This window comes from Adiantum capillus-veneris, chromosome 18, assembly GCF_014529385.1.
Source record: "Adiantum capillus-veneris isolate H3 chromosome 18, ASM1452938v2, whole genome shotgun sequence".
Lineage (NCBI taxonomy): Eukaryota > Viridiplantae > Streptophyta > Polypodiopsida > Polypodiales > Pteridaceae > Adiantum > Adiantum capillus-veneris.
Genome location: NC_140948.1, coordinates 32570938 through 32580236, shown reverse-complemented (window position 1 = coordinate 32580236; position 9299 = coordinate 32570938).

The window sequence follows — 9299 nt, the reverse complement described above, 5'->3', positions numbered from 1 at the left end:
TGCATTTGCAAAATTCTGCTCACACTTGTCATACAAAGTGAGCTTATACAGTCAACGACATAATATGCCAGATACAACAATTTCATCACCAAAACTCAGATCATGTACTGTACATCCGTCATCCACAAACTTGACTACCAAGTCAAAGTCGAGCAAGTGCAGATACAGACAAAAGATTCTTCTTTACCCCAGGTACATAAAGTGCATCAACAAGTGTGAAAGAACTACCATTTGCAGCAATAAGCACAATCTTTCCAACTCCGTAAACCAGATAAGAGGCATTGTTGGCACATGTAACTGAATTCCCTTGAGGGACAGACTCAAGAGAGGTGAACAAATTACGATGTGAGGTAATGTGCTTTGTAGCATCACTGTCAAAATTCCACACATGTGAATCTGCAAGAATTGACATGCATGCATCATGGACAGCAGGATTATAGGTACACTCTACACTAAAAGCCCATTCTGCATCAACGTTAGCATCACAGTCTCCTTTCACAGAAGACTCAACAATAGCTGCATTTGTAGTGGAACCAGCATTTGCAGTGGAACCATCCTCTTTCTTCTTAGCCTCTTTGGCCTTTAACCTAGGACACTGCTTGATCAAGTGATCATTAGCTTTACAATAATGGCAACACATCTTCTTTTTTTCCTTATCACCAGAATTTTCAGACGAATTTTTGCCAATAGAAGCACTGGGAACATGTGATTTTTCACTCGTAGAAGAACCATAAGAAGTGGCTGCATTGCTATTACCGCCCTTACTTTGAGTAGCAATAAAAGCCTGTTCAACTGCACGCTGTGCACGCTCGCACTCTAGTCCTTTTTTTTTTTTTTAAGTGACTCTTGCAACAGCAATGTCAACAATGCATCAAACTTGACAACTTAAGGATTTCCTTAGGTCATAAGTCTCCAAGTACTAGCAAAAGTCTGGTAAGAGTCTGGCAAGGCATCAAGAATAGTCTACATAAGGGAATTGTCTGAAACGACTTCACCTACAGAAATAAGTTGCTCATTGATATCATTGACACCAGCAAGGAAAGTATCCATCATCTTCCTCATGCATAATCTTTGACTCCAGCTCTTTACGCATCAATGCAATTTTTGCCTCATTGCGGTCTGCATAAAGACGAGCCAGAATATCCCCAAACCTGTTTTGCAAATTTCACTGAATGAATGTGAGGAGTAATGGTGCGCTTCATAGACAACGCAATAAACGTATGAGCATGCGCGTCCTTTACATCTCAACAAGCTTGTTCTACCGTAGGCAAAACAACTCTAATAGCAGCAATCCTTGCAACAAGACCTGCAACATCCTCAACATCGCCTACATCCTCCAGAACCAGGACATACATCAATGCCCTGCACAATATTCCAGATACCCTTTAACACAAGAACATGTTGCATCATGTAAGTCACATAGAGTAATTATCCCCATCCAATCTGTCCTCGGCAGCAAACATCTTGAACACATCTGTGTTGTTGTCAACCATGGTAAATGCTGCACATGATGTGAAAACTGCCCGAAAAGAGGACAAACGGAGCGAGAACAACACGTGTAGCACAAACCGTAGAAGACTATAAGGGACCTATTATGCAAAAAAACGGCACTGACAAAAACTCTGTACAAAATGACGAAATAGCTTGTGCAGTACTGCCTGTAGTGGAAACAGAGGTTGAAATGAGCCTGCGTCATAAATATGAGCAGACTAAGCTCTAAGAGCTACCTCAAAATTTTTGTCGACCTACAAACGCTTGCCAAAGCGCATTGAAATCGTAGAAAGTGAGCAGACGTGTGCTCGAGCTACTGGCGAGTAAGCCCGGGAGGACGCAACCTATTCTAATACCAATCGTCGGAAAGAGTTGCAGGAAAATACACACAGCTTGGAGAAGACGAAGGAAGCTCAAGGCACACAATAGAGAGAGTATTAGATAGTGTGCCATGGAAAGATTGATAGCCCTAGTATGATGGGCGTATGCACGGGGGGAAAACCTCCTAGTGAGGGAAAAAATGCCCCGGCAGTCCTAAGCGTGTTCACACACATCACTACCACATGTATATAGTAACAATTTTGTAGATAAATACTCATTCAAAGAGATTAACCTTTACAAAAGAAAGCATAGTATAAGGAGATTTCTGTTCTTTGTAAGTGCATATAAGATCGATAATGGTGAAGAGGTAGGGATAGACTGTCAATATTGCTCCAATTGAAGGCTCAAAATGATTGAGGCATATTAGAGGATTACAATTTAGAAGGTTACCATGTTAAGAGGCATTATCCTTGTTTACTTACGAGAGATAATTGGGGTTGATCAGATTATACGAGATGGCGAGCAAGTATTTTGGAGCAACAAAATTAACAAGTGAGTCTCTTTAGAAATGCCAATACTAAAACAAATTTGAAATTGCGATGGTTGATTACGCATAATATTTTGCTTGCAAAAAACACCAGAGCCACCAATGTTATAGCCAAGACAGGTGGTGGTGGATCATCAGCCATATGGTCAACAATTGTCTAGTTGTCCTTATCCAACAAGCTTGTTGCTTCAAATTAAATTCAAGTGCCCCAAAATTCAGAGAATGCATAAAATGTATGGTTAAACCACATGTCAAAGAGAAACCGCCTAGTTTCCATTTGGATAGAGGCAGCCTCATAGTGTCACATTGGGCTATAAGCAAAATGTTGGCCATGTTTTTTAGTGAGTGGCCCGTGGTCAAGTGGTAAAGCGTGCGCATTTCTTGCTGACTGCCAAGGCCCAAAGCCTACAAGCTACATTCACGCTCCCACTTTTGGAGAATGGCCATCGGCTACGCGCAAGAGAAAAGATGGTCAGGCCGGTAAGGCCGGTCCTCTGACAAGGTGAGGAGACCACCATTTTCTTTTCTTGCAGCCAAGGAGGGCTCGCCATCTCAGATGGCCGCTTTCTGCTTGACAAGCAATATATATTTGAGAAAATTACCTAAATACCCCTCTAATTTGTGGAAATTTTCAAAATACCCCTAAAATTAAAAAAATTCCCAAAATATCTTTGTATCTCTTTTGGTTGGATTGTTCAACATTTTTAAATCTTTATTTCTTTTTTATAATTGAGATCCCGTTTTGAGTGATTAGCATGTAATATGTCACAAATTATCTTTTAAAAAAGGCAATTATGCCAAAAAACAATACCTACATAACCAATTCAAATTTTAGTTTTTGCATCTTGTATTGATAGACAATCATTCTTACGAAAAGCTGCAAATTTCTTATCTTCAGAGATATTTAATTTCACAATGAGGGGTATTTTAGGAATTTTGGAAATTTTGGAGGGCATTTTGGGAATTTATGGTATTGGGGGTACCTTCGGAATTTCCACAAATTAGAGGGATATTTTGATAATTTTCCCAAATATTTTTTCTAAAAATGAGGAATAAGTGATTCCGACGGTAGCTGCCTATTAGTTTGCTGCTACAACCAGTAGCGTGATATGGCTTGCGATGTAGCCAACGAAGGTAGCAGAAAACTGTCGTGTGATGCATGGTTAGGCGCAGATTTGTTGTAGCAGCAAACTGCACTTGTGTGTACATGGCTTGCGATGCCGCCAACGGCTACAGCTTGCAGCAAAATTCAATGGTGAGGCACCATGCTTGCATGTAGGCGGTGGACGGAGATAACTGCTCAAGGAACACAACAACCAGTTTGATGCCCATGGCATGGAAGTTACCAATCCGCATGGTTGCGCACTCATTTGTGGCCAGCGACCTTTCAATTGGAACTCTCTCTCTCTCTCTCTCTCTCTCTCTCTCGCCAGCCTCCCAGCTCAGCTCACCAGCTATGACGTGTTGTAGCCATTGTAGAACATAGAGGTGGTTGGCTGGAGCGGGACAGCCAAGTGTCCGTCTTGATGCCAGATGGAAATGGGTGCTCTCATCAACACTCTCTCTCTCTCTCTCTCTCACACACACACACACACACACACGCGCGCGCGCATAGCCGTTTGGCAAGCCGCTTCAAAAGGCATCCTAATCAGAAAAAGGTGCACACTGCAATATACCGCGCTCTACTTCCATATATAACTCTCATCGATCAGGTCATGCACGCACTCACAAAGAGCGGGAGGACGGTGGCGTACACCTGCGTCTTCACTGTAAGACTATCTCTGCCTCCTTTACCCCTTGGTTCTTGTTTCTCTTCCACTCTTCCTTTGAAAGTCAATCCAAACCTTGCTTGGATATGAAGGATTTGAAGGATCTGTGAGCGATCTGAAGCATCGGAGCCCCAACTTAACCCTCCACTATGTTTATAACCATTCATTCTTCCTATTGGACGCCATTAATTGGTTGCTTGTTTGCGTGCTTGATTACCTTGAAATGCATGTGGGTGGGCACTTCAATTTGTGAGCCAGTGCATCCATTTTCCCAAATAAATATTTGATGTTGAGAATTGTTATGCATCACTAATTTGCTTGCGAAATCGCAAAATCAGTATTACATGAAAAATGTTTTGAGAAAGCTTTAATGAATTTCAATCTTCTTGTCTAGACAGTTATGAGATGCATGTGTATATGATGGAACTTGTATTTAGAAACCTCCGTTCCTTGGACGCTTCTGCTCATCCTAGTCACAATTTGTGATTTTCATGCGCCTTGCACGTAGACACTTCCATTTGTTGTATAAATGTGCTTGAAACAACGCATGAAGATTAGTGGAAGAGGCTTCTCATAAGTTATTACTATTTTATAGCAGAAGTTGACAATGAGGGAGATGGACAAGATGATGATAGGAGTTTGATAGAGAGATCCAAGTCCAACTTGATGCAGGATTTGGCTCTAGCCAAGCAAAATGTTGACAAATTAACAGTGAAGCTTAATGGGATGAATGGTGCTTGTAAGAATGACAAAGTGCATTATGTGGAGAAGGAAAGTGCAAATTTTCTTGGAAAAGAAATGTTGACCGCAAGTAGAACTAGATGCTAAAAAGTAGCGGTATGAGTTGGCACTTATGGAGTTACAAACCAATAAAATGTTATGGGGAGCTTGAAACATGAGCTTATAATTTCTGTGAAGGCTAAGGATGAGGCGATTAGGCCAGCTAGAGAGGCCACGGGTGCAGCTGAGTCAACAACAAGCTGGCGCGTTGTGGAACTCTTACTAGACATTTCCACAACAAAGGGGTCTATTATATTGGGTGGTTACACAATAGCTCATTCTAATTTTTCCTTAGATACACTCGAAATTTGTCTACGCTCAGTTTTTTTTTCTCGATCATTAGAAACCCCCGGTTGATCATGTTGTTATTTGATTACTATCATGGATGTTGCTTAAAATTTTGAGCAATTTGTTGGTAGGATGCTTCTAGAAAAGTGCTCACTCGCACTAGGAGTTACTATAGTGCTTAAATCATTCCTTGAGGATAGTGTTCAAGTTATTCTCTGTGTTACTATATATGTGGTAGTGATGTGTGTGAACACACTTAGGACCGCCGAGGCATTGTTTCCCTCACCAAGAAGTTTTTCCCCATGCATTGTATATACACCCATCATTCTAGGGATAACTTATCTTTCTATTGTGCACTAAGCAATATACTTTCTGTTGTGTGCCTTGAGCTTCTTCATCTTCTCCAAGTTGTGTGTTTCCTTGCAACCCTAATTTTAACAATTGATATCACTTATAATACCTTCATCTATAAGTGGTTCAAATTTGGGTTCAAAAGGTCTCTAAACATGGAACGCGATCCATGTCCTTTCCCAAATTTTTGAGCCATAACCTAGCCACTTTAATCTACATGCTATTTCTAGTAAAATCCCAAAATTTCATCTCATTTGGACATCAAAAACCAAGTCAAGATCCCAAAATTGTCCAAGTACTTTAAGAAAGTGCAAAAATTGACCTAATTTTCAATCTGGAGGTCCAAACCCAAAAAAGTTTGATACCATAGCATCTAGTAATCATGTTGAGCCTAATGGTACCACAAAACTCAATTTGGCCTCCAAACATGGATCATAATCCATGTCTACATGGGTGACAGGTTGCCTTGAAGTTTTTTCAGGTTGTAGTGCATATATAAGAAAGCATATCCCCAAGTCCAACTTTGAAAAAAAAAATTGAGCAAATTTGGGTCAAAATGTAGCAAAACAGAAGATAGGCTCGAAACCACAGATCAGACCTAGGGTTTGGCATTTGACGAGTCAAAACAATTCCAAATTCAAAAAGTTGTGAGATATAGCTTGAATACATAGAGTGTAACAAGCTCTAAAGAGATCAAGTACAGAGATGTGGCAGAACATGGATCGTGATCCATGTTCCCCAACCTCAAAAATTGATGAAAATTGGTACAGAGCCTATAGATGACCTTGACTAGTTACTGTCAAAATTTGACAAGGGTCATGGATTGTGATCCATGTACCTCTTCATAGTGGGGGCATCTGACTTGATGAGCCTGTAGATAAACTTGAGTTCCTGTGTCCTGGTCTTGAGACCGTTTTGAGTGTTGTAAGTGAAGTTGACCAAAATTACACAACTCCAAATTGAGCCGAATAAAGCCTAGATAAAAATTTGTGAGCAATAAGAAACACCATTAAAATTTTTAGAGCCAAATTTTTTCAGGTTTCCAAATTCCAAATTTTTAGCAGGGTACCCAAAAGCAATTTCCATACCAAAGGATCACAAAGACCTGCCTTTTGAGAGACTTGACAAGGGACAAAAAGGGATAAGTTGCACTAAGTCAAGGTGGGCTTGTCAAAGACTATCTTGAGAGTATTGAGTGAGCGTTAGCCCTATTAAATCATCCACCACTAGGATTTTCTACTAACTCAGAGATATGCAAACTGCAAGAAATGTTGCAACACCCTTGACAGTGGGATTGAGAAGGAACGTAGAGATGTGTCAAACATACAACACCACACCTCAAGGCATGGCTCATGGATCTTTTCCAAGTGATTATACACCTCATTGGAAATCACACCAACCATTATACACCTCAACTCAAATGCGTGTTCCTGGAAATACAAGAACGAAAATTGCTGAAGACCTAGAGAAGAAACATCCATTGATCACCAAACCCAATGTGAGCTTTATTAAAACCAAAAAATCCAAGAACGTTTTGACAGATTATGCTCATGAGGGCTTGTATAGGTTCACAAATAGGGATCACATAACTTCTATAAGTGTGTAGAACCCAACTCTAGAGAGTTGACAGACCATACGAACCTCTATGCATTCACGTATACAGATGTCCAAGGAGTGCAAGTTTTGATGGTAGATAAGTATGAAAGATAATAAAAACTTGTTGATCCAATTGACCTAGAAAGATATACATGCAAGGGTATTCCAATCTCTACATACTTTCAGCCAAGTGTGAGTGCACCAATGATCTTTGAGACCAAAACACAAGGAGTTGAGACACAATCTATGGGGTCAATGGAACCACGATTTGGACATAGATTTTCAAAAATGATGCCAGAGAATATAACAGAGAAAATTCTACCAGGATTTTCTCCAAGACGAGAAGCGAGAGCGAGACCCGTCTTTGCAAGAACCCTGAATTGGTGAGATGGGTGACTGAACCACAAAAGATGAGACCATCTCAAGTGGTCAAATGTGTCAAGACAAAGTAAAATGGGTCAAGGGATCCGTACACACATATGTCATTGTTTAAACAAGCGATAAGGGTTGAACAAGTACCTGATTTGCATACATAATATAAGGGATTCGATCTAACCTTGGAAGAATAGTGATGACTTGGTTTCATCCATTGAGCATAGAGGCTTTTTCAAACGTTGAACAACTCTTCAAAGAATTTGTGGAGGAGTTCTCTAAAAGGGGGATTAAGCAAAACACAGTACACAAATCTATGATTTCAAGCAAAAGGACAATGAAAAGGTCAAGAAAGAATTGCTTCAATCCAAACAATACCTTGAGAGAAGTCCTCCACAAGAGTTAAGATTATTAGTTCTCTTTAAAGAGGGCTTACAAAATGAAACTTTCAAAAAAGATCTACACTTGAAAGAATGCACGAGCTTTGAGAAACGCACTAAAGAAGCTTTATACCTTGTAGTTGTTAATGCACGACCTTTGAGAAACTCACTAAAGAAGCTTTATACCTTGTGGACAACTACAAAGCTTATGGTGAGGTTACAAAGGATCTTGAATCCATGACAAGCCATGGAGAAGCCATGTCTCCTCATTTTCTAGTGAAACCAACATGATACGGTTACTCAATCTTTACCAATGTCCAATCTAGATGACCTAGTAGAAGAAGTAACACGACGATGGAGCCTAGACTTTGGCTAGAACTATGTGTGGGAGAGACCTTACAAACCTCAATTAGGGCATCAATTGCCAACTCCAAGATTTTCAATGGGTCAAAATAGGATTGTTCCAGGTGTTGGGAGATTGCAACCATTGTATGTTCATTTTATGATGGATGAGAACATCTTAATGTTTATAGCCAATTGAGAGTATGGATCAAACACCATTCCTATAGAAAAATAACAACCATCAATTGCACCATCATCTATGCAACAAGTAGGACCATGCTATGAGTGTGGAGGCGATCATTGGGCAAGGAGTTGTCCACACAAGGGTGAACATGAAGAGACTTTTTGGTTGTAATTGATGAACGTGCAATCAGTCATGTTCTTTCAGATTGTCCCAAAAATCATGATTTTAAGGAGAAAGAAACAATGAACGTGGTAGGAGTGATGCCTTCTTTGAGTGGATTTGAGGTAGAACCCATAGTTCCTATAAATGCGATGAATAGAGCTCAAGCTCAAGAAGCTGCTAAGACAAACGTGTCGAGCACAAACACAAACTGCCTGTTCACATGGAAATTGAGAGCTTATCAATGGAATCAAAGAAAATCTTGGAAGGATAAACAAGACGAAATGAAAGCAAAAATATTGAAAGAGAAAAATGCCTAAAAAATGGAGTTGCAACAAACCAAAGAGTGGTTGAAATAAGAAAGAAAAAACAAGGATCAAATAGAAGGAGCCGTGTCATCCAAGATATCATTTAGAGGTTCAATCCTGTGGAAAATGTTATAGAATCTTTAGAGGCTCTATTACAAGCTTATGAGGCTAGAGTAAAAACAAACCCGATACTAGAACAGATATGGATGACATATCCACATGCTGAAGTCAAAAAACAAAGACTTGAAATGTGCAAATGGCTCATAGAGACAACTCAAGCTCTAATGGAGCCAGAGAAACTAAACATCCCTGAACAATAAGCTTTAATCTACAAAAGGACAGGAAAATTGAGCACAAAAGAAACGAAACAAATGATCACATGAGACTTAAACACCATTGGACACAAGGGTA